The 26,689-nt window shown below is 32.9% G+C and overlaps 1 protein-coding gene across 1 annotated transcript in view; it reads right to left on the reverse strand.

Annotated features, from left to right (window-relative positions):
* Positions 1–26,689, reverse strand: part of LOC145974198 (odorant receptor 4-like) — a 113,029-nt gene that overhangs the window by 53,870 nt on the left and 32,470 nt on the right. The window lies entirely within an intron of this gene.

A 26,689-nucleotide genomic window follows, 5' to 3' on the forward strand; every position in this document is an offset into this window, starting at 1 on the left:
TATTGAAATTCACTACAAACCACAAGTGTTAGAAATTTTAAAATAAAAATGACAAATGGTGTATTTTTCTTTTCTCAAATTGTAATACTATTATATGGTTCCGTCAGAACTTCAGTATTTGTTTGCAAATTACTTAAGAAATTATATTTCTTTTTACTTTATATTTATATGTGTATGGAAAAAAGTTTAAATTTTAATGTTACTGTTTTAATGCTTTAATTGATCGATTTATATTTATTTCGATATAGATATAAAAGATGTTTGTATATAATTTTACATTGCTTTCAAAAATTTTATTTCTTTAAATTTAAGTATAATTGAAGTATAACTTTAGTATATAAAATGTATCAAAATTAATATGCTAATTACATATTGTATTCACATAATTATAGCATTTAAAATAATTTTTTCCTAGTGTTTCTTTTTAATCTTTAATAATTTACGCAATATATTGCAATTTGTTAATTATATTTAAAACATTATCATTTTCATACAAGAGAACATTATAATAAATTCTATTGTAAAATTAAATAATTAATCTTGATAAAAGTAACGTGTTTGAATTTTATTGCTGCGTATTGTGTGTAAAGAATAATATTAGAATAATATTAGAATAATATTAGAATATTTTAAACATTTTACTATTCTAAAATACATTGAACTCTTCATTGAGCGATGCTATGTAATAATGTATCCTTTGATGTTGATCAAAATTATAATTAACAATATTATAACAATTGTAAATCTAATTAAAGTATTAATTAAATTTTTGAAAAATGTTAACACGTACATTATAGCATACACTGTAATTAACATATTCCACAATAGTTAAATAATTTTTAAAATCTATATATTATTGTAATAATACATTTATTACATTATTTTAATACAATGTTATTTTAAGGTTCCTGATAGGTACTCGCCTCGGCATTGTGGGAATCTTGACGTCAGAGGCGAGAAATGACATACTTGTGTGATATTTTCAAATAGAAAGATATTTAGATAAAAAAACACTTTAGATCGCTTTAGCACACTAAAGCGATTTGAGAGAAGTGTTTTTTCATCCAAATATCTTTTTATTTGAAAATATCACGCAAGCATGTTATTTCTCACCTCTGACGTCACGATTCAACATGGCCGCGGCGAGTATCCAGAAGCCTTACTATCCATTTATTATGATTTTAGTGAATATATTTATTTCTTATTGCTCCAATAATGTCGGATTAATTGCGTTCTATTTCTGGCAAAATAAGCAGCATATTGTCGCAATTTTTACAGCATCAGAAGATCTCTTTCACTTGCTGATAACACTCGTGTCATATGAGGACGCATCTTTCAATGTTCATGCAAGCATTTTCAATTTTAAAATTTTGTCATTATGCAGGCAATATGCTGACATATGTCTATCTGGGTAATTTTATAATACTATGTATACGCACCGGCAGGAATGGTGTCTCGGTAGGTGTGACGGTTAGGTCGAGGATATATGCACACACGCGAAGCGCGCACGTATGTGAGCCAAGAATTTATTCTTCATTAAATTTTATCTTTTTATATAATTTAATTATTATTTAATTTAATAGAATGACAACCTTTGTTGCACGCGGTTCAGCCGCATTTCTTAAAGAAAGAAAAGAAAAATATGCATATCGATACTAGAGCGCACGAGACGTATAGAAACAGCGCGGTATCCCTCGCGGTATATGTATCGCTTGTACTCTCTCGTTCGAGCATCGAATGAGGGAGGCTATTGGACACCTCTAACTCGGTATCACGTCTTGTAATGCTTTTCTCGCTCTTATGCTGTGCGCGAAGGATGTAATATCGGATTGCCCTCCATTACTCTACCCCCACTTTCTCCTTCGCTGCCCGGCCCACGTACGTGCGCGTTTCGTTTATGTGAATATGACGTCTGTGAGCGTCAACACAAACATACCACCATTTCTGCCGGTGCGTGTACATTCATGAAGAAATATATATTTGATGGAATATTTGTTCGTATGTAATTTTGTTTCGCCTTGCAAAGTACATATATGGACACCGTAAGTTCCGCCTTCTCCTTCGACTACGGGGAGACTACCTTCACTTCCGAAAAATATAATCTAAACGTATCCGTGTCTGAATTGTGGGATATACTTTGCTTTGCATAGAAAGTTTCAAATTTATGTGGAACCATGTAAAACGAAATATATTTCATATCTCAGTTGGGTTAGTCTTTTCTGGAATAGGGGTGCAGAGGAAGGGGCGAAGTTCTCACTCACTTACGCGTTTACTTAAAAAATAAATAATGAAAAATGAAACACAAACGTAGGATATAATTAAAAAAATACAAATATGAGTGTGAAATTTCAAAATTGCATATCTCAAGAATGAAGACAGAGCGCCACAAAATTCAAACGTATTATTTAGGAATATACCCTCTCTACAATATATGTCGAAATAAAAATTATTTGTGTTATGTAACTTAAAGTAAACATTTATCAATTATAGGTTTATTGTCTTTGGATTTTTAGATATGCGATGTAATTAAGATAGTTTGACTCTTTAAGCTAAATTGGATTTTGACTCAAGTGTGAATAATCCATTTTAGTAATTTAATTTTTTTTCATTATCCATACTTATTCGCATATTTTTTGCCAATCTTATTAAATCTCCGAAAATAATGTATCTAAGAAACCTTACAAAGGTGAAGAAAATACGCCAAGTACATAAAAAATATTCTACCTTGTATGCATGTTTAATAAAAAAATTCCTTAAAAATAATTTACAGTAATTTTCCCTCCAAAAATCATTTTTTTAAAAAACAAAACCTCAACAAATAATTTTCATAAAAAAATATTAAAAAATAAAATATCAAAACTAAATATGAATAATTACTATTAGCCAAGTACTTAAGAGCAATTTCTAAATTTGATATAATATTTGCCATGAAATTATATATCAATTTTATACAGTAGAAATATTATATATAAATTCTCCCTAAGAAATTAAAACGCATTTTATATTTATTCAGAGAAAATTGATTTTTAAAATATTTAATGAGAATTAGGATTCTTTTAATTCTTAAAACATTTTTTATATAATGTATATAATTTAAAAAAGAAAGTTTTAAGTTATGAAAACTTGGCGTGTCCGGATTGTTTACGTAAAATGCGTTTTAATTTCTTAGGGAGAATTTATATATAATATTTCTACTGTATAAAATTGATATATAATTTCATGGCAAATATTATATCAAATTTAGAAATTGCTCTTAAGTACTTGGCTAATAGTAATTATTCATATTTAGTTTTGAAATTTTATTTTTTAATATTTTTTTATGAAAATTATTTGTTGAGGTTTTGTTTTATAGAAAAATGATTTTTTGAGGGAAAATTACTGTAAATTATTTTTAAGAAATTTTTTTATTAAACATGCATACAAGGTAGAATATTTTTTATGTACTTGACGTATTCTTTTCAATACGTCTTACCTTTGTAAGGTTTTTTTTAAAGGGATTTCACACCTTTATGTAAAATTTTATATCCTTTCTGCAAATTATATTTTGGGGGAAAATATTTGTATATTATTTTTAGGGATATCTTTTAATTTTTGAAAATTGTTACTGTACAGTAAATTAGTCTTTCTATAAGTCTTATCTAATGGCACATGTTTTATATTTCTGTAATACACCGTTTCTGAAACATTAGATTTCAATCCCAAGGGGTGATTTTTAAAAATTGTTATTATACGCTTAATTAGTCTTTCAACAAGTCATAACTAACAGTATAGGTTTTATACTTTGTGGCACACCGTTTCTGAAATATTAGATTTCACCCCTAAGGGGTGGTTTTTAAAAACTATTATTATATAATAAATTAATCTTTGTAAGAAACCTTAATTAACGGTGTGAGTGCCATATTTCTGCGATGCATCGTTTTCGAAATATTATTTTTCATCCTCAAGGGGTGATTTTTGAAATTTGCTTTTATAAGGGATGGTTTTTGAAAATTGTTACTATACGATAAATTCCTTTTTTTTTTAATTTTATTTAACAGCAGAAGTTCCGTATTTTTACGCCTCTCTTTCTGAGATATTAAATTCCACCCCGAAGGGATAGTTTTGAAAATTGTTACTGTATGATAAATTAATCTCTCACGCGTACGTACACACATACATATACATATCACATGTATGTACGCATATGATTTTGTCTTTTAAAGCATTGTACATATCGAAGCAATAATCGTATACGCAGCGGTATGAACGCCGCTTGAGGCGGAGACAAACTCGCTTTGCGTGTGTGCGTGCGAACATATGTACGTGAGTCTGAATCGGAAAAGGAAAAATGAAGAACGAAAAATGTCACAATTCTGACATTCGATCATCATTTCTCAGGATTGACTGTACCGATTTTATTCAAACCGGTCGCAATCGAAAACTTATATTCACATTAAATCATAAAAGTGTCGTCAGATTACGGCTTTAGTTTATTAAATATCTTAACAGAAAGTTTACTTGACGTGAAATTCCGGATAAGCTACTTGGTAGCGCCGCGTCGAGAACAGTGACTCTCAATGCTTGGATCCTGTTTTTAATGTACTTGGCGTCGCGACGCTACCGCGTCGCTTGATTAGTTTATCAGATTTCTTTATTTTTCTGTTACATGAAAAAATATTAAGTAATATGTAATAAAATTATTTGCAAACTGCGACGTTGTCGTCTCGGCGCGCGTCCATCCGCCTCGAAAATCTTGACGGGGCGCGGCCGCGCCAGAAAAAAATTGCGAGACCTGTATCGAGATCTCCGGAGAGACGAGCTATTATTGTTATTTCGCGTCTTTAATAATTATTATTTTTTTTGTATTATTTTGTACTTCGGGCAACCCGCCGGAAAACATCGGGAAGAGGACGAAGAGGAATCTCTCACGACAACCGACACGGCGCTTTCATTCCGACCACCGATTCGAGTGCGGGAATAGCGCCCAAGAATCTCTAAGTCGAAACAGCGCAGGATCCCGGGTGGCGTTAGTAGGTATACAAGGCGGGTTCTAACGCAGGTCCTCTCAGGGGGGGTGAGGCGCGAGGGGAACCGTGGTGCGGGGGGAGTGACGTCACGCGCGGGGAAGGAGGAACTGCAGCGCTCGGTGAGTGACGTCACGCGCGAGGAAGGGAGTCTGCGAGGAGAAGGGGGATCCGCGGAAAGAAGACGGTGGTGTGAGAAGGATAGCGCTACGTGTGGGAAAAGGACAGCGCTACATGTGGGAAAAGGATAGCGCTAAGTGTGTGAAGAGGACAGTGCGACAAGGATGACATCAACGTGCGACAAGGATGGTGCAATGTAAGATGGCGTGAGAAGGACGACGCAAAGGTAAGTGAGCGACGAGCATATGAAAGAGAGAAAACGACAATAGCGCGAGAACAACGCGTGCGAGAGAGAACGATATTGCAAGAACAATGCGAGTGAGAGAGAGAACGATAGCGCGTACGAAAGAGAGAACGATAATAGCGCGAGAACAACGCGTGCGAGAGAGAACGATATCGCTATACTTACAACTAGCGCAAGAGAGACGCAAGGGATGGGAGCGCAAGGAGAGGCGCGTAAATAATTGCAATTTTTTTTTTCGTTACAATTAAAAATATGTAGAATTTATTTAAATGTGTGTATGAGTATTACAAATTGTGTGTGTGTGTGTGTGTGTGTGTGTGTGTACTTAATATTAAAATTTAAAAATTAATAAAATATAGGGAAAGAAAATAAAATGATGAATATAAAATAATGCGGACGGTGCGCCGGGCTGTAAGGGGGAGGCAGCTCCTGAAACAGGAAAAACGCTACATTAATTTTATCTTAATTAAAATAAAAAAAATAAAAAAAAACTAATTTAAAAATTTTAAAAAGAAATATGTACCTTAGCCCCCTGGAACTGCAGAGCCGTACCAGTATTCCAGTAACCGTCTTCTTCTTTCCTCTCCCAGTCTTCTTTGTATTTCCCGTATTCTCTCCTCTTCGAATATTCTGTTCTCTTCGTATCTTATAACCGATAGTTCGCAGATTTCGTCAAATAGGGACTCCATCCCGAAGAGCAGCCGCAGATTAAAAATGTCGAGATATCTCCACGATCCATTTACATCATTATCCTGGCGACTCTCCGGGGTGTCGCCCCATTCCTCCGCGAGATCGTGTCGCGCGTTCCAGCGCTCCGCCCGCACGTTGCGTCGATGCTGTATGTTGATGAACCCGGGAATTTTGACATCATCGGGGTACTATAAAATAATATATATTAAAAATCCACATACACATACGCACAATTGTTTTCACAAAAACACTACCTACCTTCCAGACAAATACCACTTTTAGTATCACAGAAAATAAGAGCTCTACAAAACTCCTCTTCCAAAATGAAAAATGAAAAATAGAATCCATTTTATTTGCAGCGTAAGAAATAATCACACACACACACACACACGGAAAAGAAATACCACGGTTAAACTCGCTGACGCTCTCCTTTCGGACAATACACGACTGAGATTGAAATCGAATGTTACTCTCCGCTGTAGGAATTATAAAGGTCTCAAAACTGGAAGGGTTACACTAGTGTACGAATATTTTTTACACCCACTGTATATATTAACCATTCATGATCCTTTCATGGTCTTTTTCTACGCTCGGTATAAACAATATGAACAGTATTCCTATGAAGAGAAATGGATCTTGGAACCTTCCTTTTTTTTATGTTTTCTGTTTATGATACCAATATTCGACTGCTTTACACCCTTGCCGCGCGTGTGAGAGAGAACGCGTACAAGAGAGAACGATAGCGAGACTTATAATTAATGCGAGAGCACGCAAAGGATTGGAGCGCAAGGGAAAGGCGTGTAAATAATTGCAATTTTTTTTGTTACAATTAAAAATATATAATTTATTTAAATGTGTGAGTTTAATAAAAAAAGTATACAATATAAAAGAAAAAATAATATATAAAATAGGCCGTCGGGCTATGTGGGGAAGCCGTTTCTGAAAACAGAAGAAAACATATGCATTTCATTAGTTTAAATTATTTAATAATTTATTTTAAGATACTTTTGATATATAATAAATTAAAAGATACTTACAATGTTATCCATGACTCATCTATTTTAATTTGTGCAAATAGGGCACATGTTGCAGGGCAATATTTGATTCAAACATTTTTTTGCACCCTTTGCATGACATATTATCCATATTGCTACAACCTATGGTTCTATGTTCCCGAACAGAACTAGTTTCTTCAAACTGATACGGGTCTTCTAGAAAGCATTCGGTACAATATTTCGATCCATTTTCCATATAGTAATAAGAAATGCAACATATCTTTGTTGCTTCGTTTAATGTTATTATTTCAGGTATGCTTAAATTTCGCTGTTTCTTTTGTAACTTTTCATCAAGAATATCGTCACTATTGTCACTATCGTAATCACTGTCCTTCGCCAAGGGTTCTATTTCTATATTATTGAACTTGTAAATTTCTATTTCCCTTTTTAATAATAAATTGCAGATTATAATTTAAACATTAATTGCATACATGTGCTATGATAATTACGTTCAGATTATTTTCTAATGCAAAGTATATAAAATGTTTTATCAAATATACTACAATGATCAAATTGTGTATGTGTAGGTGACAGAACAAGAATTAATAGACTTAGTGGCAAATAACATGATGATGATCAATACAAACTTCATGCTGAAGTGATATTTCTGAATGCTTTTCCACGTACAAATTCAGGAAAGAATTAAGAGTTATGGCTAAGAAATTAATTTCAGAGCAAAAGGATAAATTATATTTTTTATAATTATTATAATATTGAATTATAATTTAATATTTTCCATATAACTGTGGGCATATATAAAACTTAAACATATATTGTTAGAAATTTCTTTCAAGTTATTAATAAATCATACACATTTAAAGACAATGGAAAATGGAATGTATATGTATATATAAATATATACACATATAAATAAAATTAATAAAATCTACATATGCACGTCTATTTTCAAATCTTTTTCCTTTATGTATTTTTTTTTTATAATATAAATGTATATCTCTTCTATACGAAATGATAATTATAATGATCAGTTTTATTATCGAGAAATATATGTTATGCCATTGATTCTTATTTTCATTTAAATTTAAAATAAAAGCGTTCTTATAATTCAAATGTAACTTCATTTTAATATTTCAGAGTAATAATGTTGATCATGTTTCATACGAATCGTTATGGTATAAGAAGTATTTTTACAGAAAGACTTAATATATATTGCATTGCGATGTTAGCAGCTTATATCCGTAACTGTACCATGCATACTACCGATTCTTTCAATTAATTACTATGCTTCTGTAAGTTATACTGGGATACCTGAGATAATTTTGGCGATATACATAATTTAACATATTTCTAACCATTTCTCTTTGCAACAAAAACACAATGCAAAAATTCCTAGTAAATAATAGTTGCTGTTTTCGAATTATAAATATTATTATTTGTAATAAAAAATTAGTTAAAAGGCTACAAGGACCAACGCAATGGTGGAAATATGCAAAAAATAATAAAACGGTTATTACAATAAAATAACCATATGAAAATGTTTATTTAATTTGAACATGACAAACGCCGCGTTTCAATCCAATTCGGATCCTTTTCAATGTCGAATAACAAAGAGAATAATAAACATTAAGATAAAATTAAAATTAACGGTCATAGGAGAAATGTAAATAAGTTTCGGAACAACGCAAAGTCAAAAAATCGGAAGCAAATATATGTACAATAACGGAAAATTTAAACCGTCAATCACAAAAAAGGAAAGAACGCATCGCATTAACGTATCGCCACAGAAAACCCGAAAGCTCGTACCGCATACCACCAGTATACCGTTAAAAACGAGATGATCCTCTCCAAAAAAACCGGAAGGAAAACCCACATACAGGTCCATGACCATTTCCAAAAGAAAAATCCTTCCGGTGGTTTCCTTCCGGTTTTTTTGGAGAGGATCATCTCGTTTTTAACGGTATACTGGTGGTATGCGGTACGAGCTTTCGGGTTTTCTGTGGCGATACGTTAATGCGATGCGTTCTTTCCTTTTTTGTGATTGACGGTTTAAATTTTCCGTTATTGTACATATATTTGCTTCCGATTTTTTGACTTTGCGTTGTTCCGAAACTTATTTACATTTCTCCTATGACCGTTAATTTTAATTTTATCTTAATGTTTATTATTCTCTTTGTTAGTCGACATTGAAAAGGATCCGAATTGGATTGAAACGCGACGTTTGTCATGTTCAAATTAAATAAACATTTTCATATGGTTATTTTATTGTAATAACCGTTTTATTATTTTTTGCATATTTCCACCATTGCGTTGGTCCTTGTAGCCTTTTAACTAATTTTTTATTGATTTATCTAACGGACCTTTATTTCATTATAATAATTATTATTTGTATATTTTAAAACAAATAAATTTCTGTTTGCAGAAATATTTGTTACTTAAATTAAACTATAAAATTAAAAATCATTTATGTATTGGGAAAAATAATTAGTTAATTAATCTATATATGTTCAAAAACTATATAAAAATCCTAATTTAACTATAATAAATTTTGTCGAAATATATTTGTTGAATATGTATAAATCTTTGTTTCATTAAATTGCAATTCTCTCTATATCTACAATTAATATATCTTAAATTCATATTTGATCAAAATAAATGCACATAGGCGAAAGTGAAAGTAAAATAAGTAACATAAAATTAAAACATATAAGTAGATAAAAATAATATAATATATAATATAAGAATGACCAGAAATGTAAAACTTACTGCTCGCATATGTGTTAAATTAAAATTAAAATTTGAATGGTGTAGACTTCATTGCCGGAGCGTTTAAAATTAAATAAAATGAATCCATTATATATAAACTCAAGCTACAAATTTTATTTATCTGTTTTGATAATTCCTCATATATTTTGCGAATCTTTATTAATTCTTTTGTAATATTGCATAAATAAATAATAAAAAAAAAAATAAGATAAGATAGCAAAAATGAAAAGAAGAAGTAGAGATATAGTAGATAGAAAGGCAAAAAAATTAAGAAAGGAATTCTGCGGATCTATTAAGAATTTTTAATAACTAAATGTGTATTCTTTTACACTGCATTTAAGTACAGTGTATTAAATAAAAAATTGATAGCATTCGATCGATTTGCATTTCGATTTCGTTGAAAAATTAGTTTCCATTTTTTTTTTTTATATGTTCCGCTTTATTATATGATGGGCATTAACCATAAGTTTTATAAGCAAAAAAGAGAATATGAAAATCAATAATCTATCTCTTTAGCACATACATGTATAAATTTTGTCTAATTGAAATAAAAAAGTTCCATATTTATATCAGTCACGTAATATTTTTAAGGAAATCACAAAAATTAATGAAATATAATCAAGCAATTATTGAATATGTCATATTGAAGTGTATACTAATATCATATTCAAAAAATTACATAATTATAAAAAATATATAATAATGAATAATAAATCTTTTATTAAAAATAATTTATAGGCAAAGAAATTTAATTAAAATCATAAAATGCCGGAAAAATTATTACGCTATCCGAATCGTTATGTGGAATATGTAGTTTAGGCAAATACGCTTATTGTTTGACAGAATAGAATGTTGGAATGCGCAGCAATTTCTTTCTAATTAGTTTTTATCCTCTTGCATTTTACAAAAAAGTATCGTATATATTACTTCAATTTTCTCTCTCTTTTGTTTGATATATTTATTCAAATCTTATCTTCTTAACAATACAAAACAATCACATCTTCTCTCTTAAGCATATAATAAAAGTAGAGGTAATATATTTCTACTGTATGGTACAGTAACTTTATGGAATAATATCTTCCAGTACGTTGATAATAGGACATCGTCAGTATTCACTATAGTGGTTACTACATAATATTGTACCAGTGAGTATAATTTTTAGCATATTAAGTGTATTCATTCGTTACAAAAACTTTTTACAAGCAGTATACAACTAAAAAAAGAAAAGCAAGTCAACATTGTTGTCGACGTGTAAATAGGAACGAGTGATATTTGGTTTTCTCAAGATGCCTCGATTACTAAGGAATTATTCAAAACTTTTTGTTTTGGAGAAACTGAAATAAGGAATGAAATAAGGAATCGTGTTAAGAATGAAATATACAGCTCAGACTTGATAAACGGTTTTTTATTTTTAATTTAGACGCACGCTTCTATTTAAAACCTATGCAATTTAAATATAATATATTTTTGAATGTTATTAAAGATCGTAAACCTACATTGTATATTTAATATCTTAACAATAAAATATGCATTTTTTAAATTTGTATGATTATATAAAACTATTTTAAAAAATTATGAATTTTAATTTGTTAGTTTTATAATTTTATTAAAAAATTATTATCATAATATGAAATATGTGACAGTGTCTAAACACTATACTTTCTATGCACTAATTTTAAAATCGTAAAAATGCTTCAAATTATGCTTTTTACCAATTATATCCCAATCACTCTTGATTTAATTTTAAGCTATGCAATACTCATTTAAAAGAAGATTCATTTTATTTTAATGAAAATGTATATTATATCCACTTCACTAATTTAATTTTCGTTTAATTAATTGAGACGACCAAAATAAAATTTATTTAGTGCAATTATTTAGGGTACAGTGCTATTAATCGCTAAATCGATTTTTAATTGAATTCAATGTTTCATACCTAGGATCTAAAATTCAAATATTTCCGGCAAAATGGATGATTCAAAGATAAATGCAAAAACAAATATAATCTTATATAATATTTAAATAGCAAACTATACTGTCAATATGAAGTGAGATATGCACAGAGCATTAAAGATATGAGATGCAAATGTACTAGGTTTATAAAAATTTTATAATTAATTAAAAAAATAAACATCTATTATTTTTAGAATTTTACTGTGGAAAATAATGTTTATGGCTGTCGAACGGCTATCGAACGGGTCAGAAACGACTGTGAACGAGGCTACGGACTACCAACAGGGCCAAGGACGGCAACAAACGGGTCAAGAACGTCTATCGAACTCCAACGAACGGGCCAGGAACATCTATCGAACGTCTATCGAACGCCAACGAACGGGCCAGGAACGTCTATCGAACGGCTATCGAACGGGTCAGAAACGACTGTGAACGAGGCTACGGACTACTTAGAAGCGACTACCAACAGGGTCAATTACGGCAACAAACGGCTGCGAACAGCTATCGAACGGGGCAGGAACAGCTAACGAACGGCTATCGAACGGGTCAGAAACGGCTGTCGAACGGGGCAGGAACGGCAACTAACAGCTGTCGAACGGGTCAGAAACGGCTATCGAACGGCAACTAACAGCTATCGAACGGGTCAGAAACGGCTATCGAACGGAGCAGGAACGGCAACTAACAGCTATCGAACGGCTGTCGAACGGCTACGAACGGTAGCGGACGATACAGAACGGCTATTGAAAAACGACAAACGGTAGTGAACGGCTCAGAAACGAAGAGCTAAAGAGTGGCAACGAATGATAAAACGCACGGTGATACTCGGGGCACATATCGTTTGATCGACGAATCGAAACAACGATGGATCGACGATCGGCAATAACCGAGGAAGCGAAGAAACAACATAGTTTAGAGAAATGGCAGTACACACACACACACACACACACACACACACACACACACACACACACACACACACACACACACACACACACACACACACACACACACACACACACACACACACACACACACACACACAATTTCCGTTCGATAACCGTTCAACGGTCGTTCATTTCCATTCGACAAACGTTCAATAGTCATTCGACAGTCGTTCAATATCATTCCATAATTCCATCCGTTCATTTTTCAATAGCCGTGGCTATCGAACGGAAATAGTGTGTGTGTGTGTGTGTGTGTGTGTGTGTGTGTGTGTGTGTGTACTGCCATTTCTCTAAACTATGTTGTTTCTTCGCTTCCTCGGTTATTCCCGATCGTCGATCCATCGTTGTTTCGATTCGTCGATCAAACGATTTGTGCCCCGAGTATCACCGTGCGTTTTATCATTCGTTGCCACTCTTTAGCTCTTCGTTTCTGAGCCGTTCACTACCGTTTGTCGTTTTTCAATAGCCGTTCTGTATCGTCCGCTACCGTTCGTAGCCGTTCGACAGCCGTTCGATAGCTGTTAGTTGCCGTTCCTGCTCCGTTCGATAGCCGTTTCTGACCCGTTCGATAGCTGTTAGTTGCCGTTCGATAGCCGTTTCTGACCCGTTCGATAGCTGTTAGTTGCCGTTCCTGCCCCGTTCGACAGCCGTTTCTGACCCGTTCGATAGCCGTTCGTTAGCTGTTCCTGCCCCGTTCGATAGCTGTTCGCAGCCGTTTGTTGCCGTAATTGACCCTGTTGGTAGTCGCTTCTAAGTAGTCCGTAGCCTCGTTCACAGTCGTTTCTGACCCGTTCGATAGCCGTTCGATAGACGTTCCTGGCCCGTTCGTTGGCGTTCGATAGACGTTCGATAGATGTTCCTGGCCCGTTCGTTGGAGTTCGATAGACGTTCTTGACCCGTTTGTTGCCGTCCTTGGCCCTGTTGGTAGTCCGTAGCCTCGTTCACAGTCGTTTCTGACCCGTTCGATAGCCGTTCGACAGCCATAAACATTATTTTCCACAGTAAAATTCTAAAAATAATAGATGTTTATTTTTTTAATTAATTATAAAATTTTTATAAACCTAGTACATTTGCATCTCATATCTTTAATGCTCTGTGCATATCTCACTTCATATTGACAGTATAGTTTGCTATTTAAATATTATATAAGATTATATTTGTTTTTGCATTTATCTTTGAATCATCCATTTTGCCGGAAATATTTGAATTTTAGATCCTAGGTATGAAACATTGAATTCAATTAAAAATCGATTTAGCGATTAATAGCACTGTACCCTAAATAATTGCACTAAATAAATTTTATTTTGGTCGTCTCAATTAATTAAACGAAAATTAAATTAGTGAAGTGGATATAATATACATTTTCATTAAAATAAAATGAATCTTCTTTTAAATGAGTATTGCATAGCTTAAAATTAAATCAAGAGTGATTGGGATATAATTGGTAAAAAGCATAATTTGAAGCATTTTTACGATTTTAAAATTAGTGCATAGAAAGTATAGTGTTTAGACACTGTCACATATTTCATATTATGATAATAATTTTTTAATAAAATTATAAAACTAACAAATTAAAATTCATAATTTTTTAAAATAGTTTTATATAATCATACAAATTTAAAAAATGCATATTTTATTGTTAAGATATTAAATATACAATGTAGGTTTACGATCTTTAATAACATTCAAAAATATATTATATTTAAATTGCATAGGTTTTAAATAGAAGCGTGCGTCTAAATTAAAAATAAAAAACCGTTTATCAAGTCTGAGCTGTATATTTCATTCTTAACACGATTCCTTATTTCATTCCTTATTTCAGTTTCTCCAAAACAAAAAGTTTTGAATAATTCCTTAGTAATCGAGGCATCTTGAGAAAACCAAATATCACTCGTTCCTATTTACACGTCGACAACAATGTTGACTTGCTTTTCTTTTTTTAGTTGTATACTGCTTGTAAAAAGTTTTTGTAACGAATGAATACACTTAATATGCTAAAAATTATACTCACTGGTACAATATTATGTAGTAACCACTATAGTGAATACTGACGATGTCCTATTATCAACGTACTGGAAGATATTATTCCATAAAGTTACTGTACCATACAGTAGAAATATATTACCTCTACTTTTATTATATGCTTAAGAGAGAAGATGTGATTGTTTTGTATTGTTAAGAAGATAAGATTTGAATAAATATATCAAACAAAAGAGAGAGAAAATTGAAGTAATATATACGATACTTTTTTGTAAAATGCAAGAGGATAAAAACTAATTAGAAAGAAATTGCTGCGCATTCCAACATTCTATTCTGTCAAACAATAAGCGTATTTGCCTAAACTACATATTCCACATAACGATTCGGATAGCGTAATAATTTTTCCGGCATTTTATGATTTTAATTAAATTTCTTTGCCTATAAATTATTTTTAATAAAAGATTTATTATTCATTATTATATATTTTTTATAATTATGTAATTTTTTGAATATGATATTAGTATACACTTCAATATGACATATTCAATAATTGCTTGATTATATTTCATTAATTTTTGTGATTTCCTTAAAAATATTACGTGACTGATATAAATATGGAACTTTTTTATTTCAATTAGACAAAATTTATACATGTATGTGCTAAAGAGATAGATTATTGATTTTCATATTCTCTTTTTTGCTTATAAAACTTATGGTTAATGCCCATCATATAATAAAGCGGAACATATAAAAAAAAAAAATGGAAACTAATTTTTCAACGAAATCGAAATGCAAATCGATCGAATGCTATCAATTTTTTATTTAATACACTGTACTTAAATGCAGTGTAAAAGAATACACATTTAGTTATTAAAAATTCTTAATAGATCCGCAGAATTCCTTTCTTAATTTTTTTGCCTTTCTATCTACTATATCTCTACTTCTTCTTTTCATTTTTGCTATCTTATCTTATTTTTTTTTTTATTATTTATTTATGCAATATTACAAAAGAATTAATAAAGATTCGCAAAATATATGAGGAATTATCAAAACAGATAAATAAAATTTGTAGCTTGAGTTTATATATAATGGATTCATTTTATTTAATTTTAAACGCTCCGGCAATGAAGTCTACACCATTCAAATTTTAATTTTAATTTAACACATATGCGAGCAGTAAGTTTTACATTTCTGGTCATTCTTATATTATATATTATATTATTTTTATCTACTTATATGTTTTAATTTTATGTTACTTATTTTACTTTCACTTTCGCCTATGTGCATTTATTTTGATCAAATATGAATTTAAGATATATTAATTGTAGATATAGAGAGAATTGCAATTTAATGAAACAAAGATTTATACATATTCAACAAATATATTTCGACAAAATTTATTATAGTTAAATTAGGATTTTTATATAGTTTTTGAACATATATAGATTAATTAACTAATTATTTTTCCCAATACATAAATGATTTTTAATTTTATAGTTTAATTTAAGTAACAAATATTTCTGCAAACAGAAATTTATTTGTTTTAAAATATACAAATAATAATTATTATAATGAAATAAAGGTCCGTTAGATAAATCAATAAAAAATTAGTTAAAAGGCTACAAGGACCAACGCAATGGTGGAAATATGCAAAAAATAATAAAACGGTTATTACAATAAAATAACCATATGAAAATGTTTATTTAATTTGAACATGACAAACGTCGCGTTTCAATCCAATTCGGATCCTTTTCAATGTCGACTAACAAAGAGAATAATAAACATTAAGATAAAATTAAAATTAACGGTCATAGGAGAAATGTAAATAAGTTTCGGAACAACGCAAAGTCAAAAAATCGGAAGCAAATATATGTACAATAACGGAAAATTTAAACCGTCAATCACAAAAAAGGAAAGAACGCATCGCATTAACGTATCGCCACAGAAAACCCGAAAGCTCGTACCGCATACCACCAGTATACCGTTAAAAACGAGATGATCCTCTCCAAAAAAACCGGAAGGAAACCACCGGAAGGATTTTTCTTTTGGAAATGGTCATGGACCTGTATGTGGGTTTTCCTTCCGGTTTTTTTGGAGAGGATCATCTCGTTTTTAACGGTATACTGGTGGTATGCGGTACGAGCTTTCGGGTTTTCTGTGGCGATACGTTAATGCGATGCGTTCTTTCCTTTTTTGTGATTGACGGTTTAAATTTTCCGTTATTGTACATATATTTGCTTCCGATTTTTTGACTTTGCGTTGTTCCGAAACTTATTTACATTTCTCCTATGACCGTTAATTTTAATTTTATCTTAATGTTTATTATTCTCTTTGTTATTCGACATTGAAAAGGATCCGAATTGGATTGAAACGCGGCGTTTGTCATGTTCAAATTAAATAAACATTTTCATATGGTTATTTTATTGTAATAACCGTTTTATTATTTTTTGCATATTTCCACCATTGCGTTGGTCCTTGTAGCCTTTTAACTAATTTTTTATTACAAATAATAATATTTATAATTCGAAAACAGCAACTATTATTTACTAGGAATTTTTGCATTGTGTTTTTGTTGCAAAGAGAAATGGTTAGAAATATGTTAAATTATGTATATCGCCAAAATTATCTCAGGTATCCCAGTATAACTTACAGAAGCATAGTAATTAATTGAAAGAATCGGTAGTATGCATGGTACAGTTACGGATATAAGCTGCTAACATCGCAATGCAACATATATTAAGTCTTTCTGTAAAAATACTTCTTATACCATAACGATTCGTATGAAACATGATCAACATTATTACTCTGAAATATTAAAATGAAGTTACATTTGAATTATAAGAACGCTTTTATTTTAAATTTAAATGAAAATAAGAATCAATGGCATAACATATATTTCTCGATAATAAAACTGATCATTATAATTATCATTTCGTATAGAAGAGATATACATTTATATTATAAAAAAAAAATACATAAAGGAAAAAGATTTGAAAATAGACGTGCATATGTAGATTTTATTAATTTTATTTATATGTGTATATATTTATATATACATATACATTCCATTTTCCATTGTCTTTAAATGTGTATGATTTATTAATAACTTGAAAGAAATTTCTAACAATATATGTTTAAGTTTTATATATGCCCACAGTTATATGGAAAATATTAAATTATAATTCAATATTATAATAATTATAAAAAATATAATTTATCCTTTTGCTCTGAAATTAATTTCTTAGCCATAACTTTTAATTCTTTCCTGAATTTGTACGTGGAAAAGCATTCAGAAATATCACTTCAGCATGAAGTTTGTATTGATCATCATCATGTTATTTGCCACTAAGTCTATTAATTCTTGTTCTGTCACCTACACATACACAATTTGATCATTGTAGTATATTTGATAAAACATTTTATATACTTTGCATTAGAAAATAATCTGAACGTAATTATCATAGCACATGTATGCAATTAATGTTTAAATTATAATCTGCAATTTATTATTAAAAAGGGAAATAGAAATTTACAAGTTCAATAATATAGAAATAGAACCCTTGGCGAAGGACAGTGATTACGATAGTGACAATAGTGACGATATTCTTGATGAAAAGTTACAAAAGAAACAGCGAAATTTAAGCATACCTGAAATAATAACATTAAACGAAGCAACAAAGATATGTTGCATTTCTTATTACTATATGGAAAATGGATCGAAATATTGTACCGAATGCTTTCTAGAAGACCCGTATCAGTTTGAAGAAACTAGTTCTGTTCGGGAACATAGAACCATAGGTTGTAGCAATATGGATAATATGTCATGCAAAGGGTGCAAAAAAATGTTTGAATCAAATATTGCCCTGCAACATGTGCCCTATTTGCACAAATTAAAATAGATGAGTCATGGATAACATTGTAAGTATCTTTTAATTTATTATATATCAAAAGTATCTTAAAATAAATTATTAAATAATTTAAACTAATGAAATGCATATGTTTTCTTCTGTTTTCAGAAACGGCTTCCCCACATAGCCCGACGGCCTATTTTATATATTATTTTTTCTTTTATATTGTATACTTTTTTTATTAAACTCACACATTTAAATAAATTATATATTTTTAATTGTAACAAAAAAAATTGCAATTATTTACACGCCTTTCCCTTGCGCTCCAATCCTTTGCGTGCTCTCGCATTAATTATAAGTCTCGCTATCGTTCTCTCTTGTACGCGTTCTCTCTCACACGCGCGGCAAGGGTGTAAAGCAGTCGAATATTGGTATCATAAACAGAAAACATAAAAAGAAGGAAGGTTCCAAGATCCATTTCTCTTCATAGGAATACTGTTCATATTGTTTATACCGAGCGTAGAAAAAGACCATGAAAGGATCATGAATGGTTAATATATACAGTGGGTGTAAAAAATATTCGTATACTAGTGTAACCCTTCCAGTTTTGAGACCTTTATAATTCCTACAGCGGAGAGTAACATTCGATTTCAATCTCAGTCGTGTATTGTCCGAAAGGAGAGCGTCAGCGAGTTTAACCGTGGTATTTCTTTTTCCGTGTGTGTGTGTGTGTGTGATTATTTCTTACGCTGCAAATAAAATGGATTCTATTTTTCATTTTTCATTTTGGAAGAGGAGTTTTGTAGAGCTCTTATTTTCTGTGATACTAAAAGTGGTATTTGTCTGGAAGGTAGGTAGTGTTTTTGTGAAAACAATTGTGCGTATGTGTATGTGGATTTTTAATATATATTATTTTATAGTACCCCGATGATGTCAAAATTCCCGGGTTCATCAACATACAGCATCGACGCAACGTGCGGGCGGAGCGCTGGAACGCGCGACACGATCTCGCGGAGGAATGGGGCGACACCCCGGAGAGTCGCCAGGATAATGATGTAAATGGATCGTGGAGATATCTCGACATTTTTAATCTGCGGCTGCTCTTCGGGATGGAGTCCCTATTTGACGAAATCTGCGAACTATCGGTTATAAGATACGAAGAGAACAGAATATTCGAAGAGGAGAGAATACGGGAAATACAAAGAAGACTGGGAGAGGAAAGAAGAAGACGGTTACTGGAATACTGGTACGGCTCTGCAGTTCCAGGGGGCTAAGGTACATATTTCTTTTTAAAATTTTTAAATTAGTTTTTTTTTATTTTTTTTATTTTAATTAAGATAAAATTAATGTAGCGTTTTTCCTGTTTCAGGAGCTGCCTCCCCCTTACAGCCCGGCGCACCGTCCGCATTATTTTATATTCATCATTTTATTTTCTTTCCCTATATTTTATTAATTTTTAAATTTTAATATTAAGTACACACACACACACACACACACACACACACACAATTTGTAATACTCATACACACATTTAAATAAATTCTACATATTTTTAATTGTAACGAAAAAAAAAATTGCAATTATTTACGCGCCTCTCCTTGCGCTCCCATCCCTTGCGTCTCTCTTGCGCTAGTTGTAAGTATAGCGATATCGTTCTCTCTCGCACGCGTTGTTCTCGCGCTATTATCGTTCTCTCTTTCGTACGCGCTATCGTTCTCTCTCTCACTCGCATTGTTCTTGCAATATCGTTCTCTCTCGCACGCGTTGTTCTCGCGCTATTGTCGTTTTCTCTCTTTCATATGCTCGTCGCTCACTTACCTTTGCGTCGTCCTTCTCACGCCATCTTACATTGCACCATCCTTGTCGCACGTTGATGTCATCCTTGTCGCACTGTCCTCTTCACACACTTAGCGCTATCCTTTTCCCACATGTAGCGCTGTCCTTTTCCCACACGTAGCGCTATCCTTCTCACACCACCGTCTTCTTTCCGCGGATCCCCCTTCTCCTCGCAGACTCCCTTCCTCGCGCGTGACGTCACTCACCGAGCGCTGCAGTTCCTCCTTCCCCGCGCGTGACGTCACTCCCCCCGCACCACGGTTCCCCTCGCGCCTCACCCCCCCTGAGAGGACCTGCGTTAGAACCCGCCTTGTATACCTACTGGCGTTCCCCCCGGCCAAGGAAGGAGGAACTTATCTATGCCCGAAATTACGAAGCCCGGGACGACGTTCATCTCCGCGGACGTTAACAAGAAATCGGCTAAAGAGGATTACCGCCGATAAAAAGGTCGCCAAGAATTAGGAGATTTAAATTTATCGGGGCCGTTACAGTCCCCGATACGGCGTTGTTACGGGGCGCAGTAATATCTCGCGTGTCGCGACGCTATTGGCCACGGATCCGTGCATCCCTGCGCGCAGGATTGACGCCGTTATCGACCCTGGATCGCGAGATCCAGGGAGACACTCTGGTGCGGGCGCTCGTAGCGTGAAGTAGCCTTTCGTGACTCTGTTTAGTCGTTGTCGTTGTCGTGTAAGTGTGTCGAGATCAGACCGAGAGGACGGAGCCGAGAATCATCCCCTGGCTACAGGAGCGAGTATCGGTGAGGTTGCCCATCTCTAAATTGTGAGCCACGTACGCGATCCCGTTCGCTACCCGGCCGTTCTGTCGCCGTCGCCATTTTCGTGTTTCGTTGTCGCTCGGGACTTTGCCCTGAGCTTTCGATTTTCGTGCATTTCGGGCGACTGGAGACAAGCGACCGAGGCGTCGAGGACGATTGTAACGTTGGCTTTAATTGATAGGGAACCGTTCGTTTCTCTCCTTGAAAACAATTATGTGTTTTCTGTATCAATGGATTCCTCTCTTGATTAATTTTTGCACAAAAGAATTTAGAAAATTCTTGAGATAAATTACAAGAATATATAATAAAAAATAGGTTTCATTTAAAAAATTCAATTTAGTCTTGTCTTGACCTTGGTGTTTGAAAAGATCACAAAATAAATCACTTTAAACCTTACGAGTACAACTTTTATTTGACGCACTTTTTCAAAAATTTACTTTTTTCAAGGTATTTTAGCGTAAAAGGTTTTCCGTGACAATTAGCATTGCATCTATTAAGCGAGATTCCAATATCACTCTGGAGTCGTATATGACTGTTGTCCTGGCAAAGATAGTAGATAATGAGCCCGGGCATCACAATAAATTATTATTACTGTACCTAAAAACATAAGTCAAGCGCGAGTGACCCTCGAGCCTGGAGGGAATGCAGAGCCTAACTAGTTCGCGCTAGTGCGCAGAGAATTGCGTAAGGGTCGCACAAGAAGGAGGATCGGGAGAAACCCTTTGTAACCTCAAAGTGTTATCTCTCCTTTAAGATCATAGAAGTTGTTTTAATCATTTAGAATTCTGATATTCGTGACACGTTTATAACAACTGTGTTAAATAGCGGCATTAGGTGTGAGATCTGGATAGTTCAATAGCTTAGAGCAATTGCCCGGAAAGGGAAAAAGTCGGGTTCGATTTTCGATCCAGCCACTTGCGCCTCACATATTTTTCTAGTTTGCTAATATTGTTGGTAAAATTGCATATTAGCGACGACCTCATCAATTTCGATGACCTTGATACATGTTATCAAGGACATGTCCCTGAATGACATTCAAAAGCCGTCAAAATGGAAACGTCGCTCGTTGTTTATAACAAAGTTATAAACAATTAAAGATAGTGACTAACTGACTAACTGGCATAATAGTAATGTAAACCTCGTTTTGCGTGGAATACTGAAAATCTATATGAAATTATACAATAATAGATTGTATAGTTTTGCATTTTGAAAACAGAGAGAGCAGTATAGAGTAAACCTCGTCTCGTAAAATAAAAAAAATTGAATAAAATATAAAAAATTGAAAACCCATGCGGGATTTAAAACAAATTTAGTTTAAAACAGAAATAGGCTTGGGTTAGGTTATATCTTTCGGAAATGGAGCCCCCTGTAGGGGACGGAGCGGAACCCACTGTATCCATGCATGTACTTTACAAGATAAAAAGAAGTTGATTCTACATCTAATCTCCCGCTAAGAGTGCAGTTTATGCAGATTTAATTACACGGAAACATTGAACTTATTTTGTAAATAATTTTGTAATAAACAACGAGCGACGGCTAAAACTTTTTGCAAATTAATCAGAGGCATATCCTTGTTATCAAGGTTATCAAAATTGGTAAAGTCGTCGCTAATATGCAGTTTTATCATATTGTTTTCTAGCAATTATTTGTTTAGCTGAAAAATATGAATGTTCTACACATAATATATGCGTCGGTGCCGTTGTCACGAATGGATTTTGTCGCTTGTTTATCAAATGAGTGTATAGACACACGTGACCTCTTCCCTCACATACATCTCTATCTCTTTATCTTAGAAGACTTTTAAAGTACCCTATATGTACCGTTTAAAGAAAGATATAATAGAGCGTTAATATAACAGAGTTTATATGAACAGAAAGTTTATATAACAGCCCAGACAGCATAAGACATCTTATGAACGTTCATTTTATATCTATTTTACATCCGTATATTCATGGACATGAAATGAATATCGACATTGTATACAGGGTGTCAGGGAAATTTTCGCGGTCACGAAGTAAGGAGGTAGATTGGCTCAAATTAAGAAGGAAGGACTTGTACTGTTTTGATATTCGCAATAATTAACGAAAAATTAAATAAAGAATATCGGCCAATCTGCGTGAGTAGAAGCGCGCGGCGACGAGAGTCGTCCCACTGTAATCTTATACTAGGCGCGCGGCGAAGCGATGGGCGGATCGCTCTCCGAGACATGATGGTGGCGTGCGACATATCGCAATACCGCGCCGAAAAATGACCCGTCCTTTTAGTGGCGAGAAAATGATGCGCTATCATTTCCACACCACCTTGCGGTAGATAGCATGGTGCGCTTTTTTTATAGTGGTTTCCCCCATAGACCTATTCCACTATCAATTTAAATATTTGTGAAAATTGTTCAAAATGCCGTTACTGTACGCTGAATGTATCGTAAATGTAAAAAATTGATGATGACAGTACCTTCACAGAAATTGATCCGTGGTTGAAAATCCCTCGATAAAATGTGTTACACACGTTGGTAATGATACGGACCGTAATCCATTACACGTAAAGCGTGATGTACTGCGTATTGCGAAAAACCAAATTCATGTGCCACATGACGCACGCTAGTTCCAGGATTTTCATAAAATGCTTCCAGAATCCTTTCTTCATCTCGTACACGAAGACGCACTGCTGGATCGGTTATCCTGATATTATGCACGGCACCCAGTTTCACATAATTATTGCACAACACGTAAAACCGTACGTCCACTTGGTTTTTGTGCACGCCCGGGAAATCATTCCACGTAAATTACGGCCGCGCGACAAGTATTTTCTCCCGCTAGCTCGTATGCCTCAATTATATCCGTATATTCCTGCAGAGTACACTTCATTTTCACTGATAATTTATTATGCGAACACAAGATTTTTACTTAAACCGTCTCAGCTCTCGCAGGCTGTTGCCAGAGTGCATACGCCAGCAGCACGCAACTACAGCTGAGCGGACATGTGAGTGTAATCATAATGCGCAGGATCAAGCATCCCGAATCGTGAGAGGCAAGGGGACTCACGTAAATTAAGCATCCCAAAGGGATAAAATCCCGCCACGTCCACGTCGTTCATCCTGGGTAATGCTAAGCATGAGAAAATGCGTGTCAAGTAGTCTGGAGCTGGTTGACCATCAAACAGAATCGGTCCAAATAACGGATAGAAACAACACACACACACACGCACGCACGCACGCACAGAGAGAGGGAGAGAGAGAGAGTGGTGAAGGGCGGTTTGGAGTCACGAAATACGCACACTGTATGGGGGTGGAAGCTTTTTACTTTAATTATTAACTTTGGAACACTGTAACTCAGTGAAAAATGATCCAATTTCAAAAAATAAGAAACCGTTGTATTCGTCTCAATGCCAGCTATAACATTCGCTAAAACAAAAAATCAATTGCCATTTTAAAAAAATGGCCGCCATGCAGAAATCTCGAAAGTGGCGCCACCTACAATTACATTGATATGGCCAACTTCTGCTCCCCTCGGAACCATAAAACTATTGTCTGAAACATTTTTCCCAATCTCTTTTACTTTAAGAGATATTCAGCTGCATCACTTAAAATGACACACCCTGTATATTTCATTCTGTTTTCATCCTTTTAATGTAAATTATAATTCTGAATGTCTTTTATCATGTTAGGGATTAAACCAATTTCAAAAAATTTAAATGGATATATCACGGACATCTATAGAATATCTGAAGGGCATAAAACGGATGGCCTGGATATCCTCAATATTTTCAAAGGATTTCTTATGGATGTCTCTCGGATATTAGTGTGCTGTCTGAAAGTTAATATAACAGAATTTATGTAAATAGAAATTTTAAAGACATAAGTATATGAAAACAACTAGATTTTTAGAGAAATTAGATTAACTAAACGGATTAACGGAAACGAGAGTTATTTTATAAATTATTATACAAAATTTTGAATTTTATCCAAACATATATATGTTATTATTTTTTTAATTAAGTTGTACTAATCATTTGTGGGTTATAACTATGATATAATATGTTATATTATATTAATTTTATGAAAGAAATATACAATTAATCGATTATTCTCCGATAGCACTTATACAATATTCAATTTTATTGCATTTATATAATTGTATTTGTTAAAGTCAAATTTAATATTACTGATATTAATCCTTTATTAATGTCATACTATATTTTGACATCAGTGTCGAGAAATCATACAAGTTTTTGACATCAGTGTCGAGAAATCATACAAGTTTTTCTTTTTGAGACAAGTTCTTTCGAATTCATTATATTCGATAATGTAGATTAGTAAAATATATCAGAATAAACTTTCTTTTTAATTCATAAATTAATAAATAGCTATAAATTGATCAATCAGATATAGATCTATTTTCGTTGAAAATGTAAAACAAATGCAAATGAGTTATACAATCATTTATTAATACAGTGCAACAAAGAAAAAATTATCGCAATATTTTACTAGTCCATATTATTGAACGAACAATCGCATCCAGAAATGCTTATTTAGGCATATTTGGGCATATTTCATAAGAAAAGAAAAACGTTTGTGATTTCATAATTCAATATAGTTAGAACATAGGAACATAGGAACTTTAAAAGCTTTTATAAATATCAATTTTGGTTAGATTTCCATATCTTTGACGCCATATGTAAAAAAATTCCAATAGTTTTAGCGAAGAATATGGAAAAAATAGTTAAAAAATTCTACGATCAATAGATATTATTAATAAACAACATTAATACTAATATAATGAATATGTAATTTAATGACATTGCACTGAGAAAAATCGTTTGATTGTATCAACAAGACGTATATGATTGATGGCATTTTGGTTAAATCAAACAAGAATTTCTAGTTATCATGATAAGACTCGATTTTTTATAACTAGAACGGTTAATAGATTTTATTATAAGAATTTGGTTAGCATTTTCTGGTTGGATCTAAAATTTCTTGTTGCATTAACTTCTTTGCTTGCCGCTAGGCAGCGAGCCACTCTTAACTTAACTCGTATTCAATATTTTCCATGAAATGTATATAAAGAACTAGTATTAACATTAAATCCAAAGTATATTTTTTTTCTCTTACGAGCAATAGTGCCAGAAAGAGGACGCTAGCTTTCCGATTGTGTGTGTTTGAGCTGCATCCTCTTCTTGCATCACTGTTTATCAGTTTAATTTCTAACAAACTGAATTTAAAATAATTTATTCAATAATCTGGATTGAATTTATTCAATAATCTTGTTGGTATTTTTTACGACTTTGAAAATTATTATATTTTTTACGACTTGAAGAAAGGTATTGTTCAGGCATGTACTTTTCAAGACAAGTCAAATTTTAGTTATAAATCAGAATAGGTTTGGGTTAGATTATATTCCGGAAGTGAAGGCCCCCGTAGGAGAGGCGGAACCCATTGTATGCACGCATGTATTTTGCAAGACGAAACGAAATTCACTCTCAATAGGGATCAAGATTACATATATATTCAAAAAT

Source organism: Camponotus vicinus, unplaced genomic scaffold, assembly GCF_025532165.1.
Source record: "Camponotus vicinus isolate PSW18456_S1 unplaced genomic scaffold, iyCamVici1.0 SCAF_7, whole genome shotgun sequence".
Lineage (NCBI taxonomy): Eukaryota > Metazoa > Arthropoda > Insecta > Hymenoptera > Formicidae > Camponotus > Camponotus vicinus.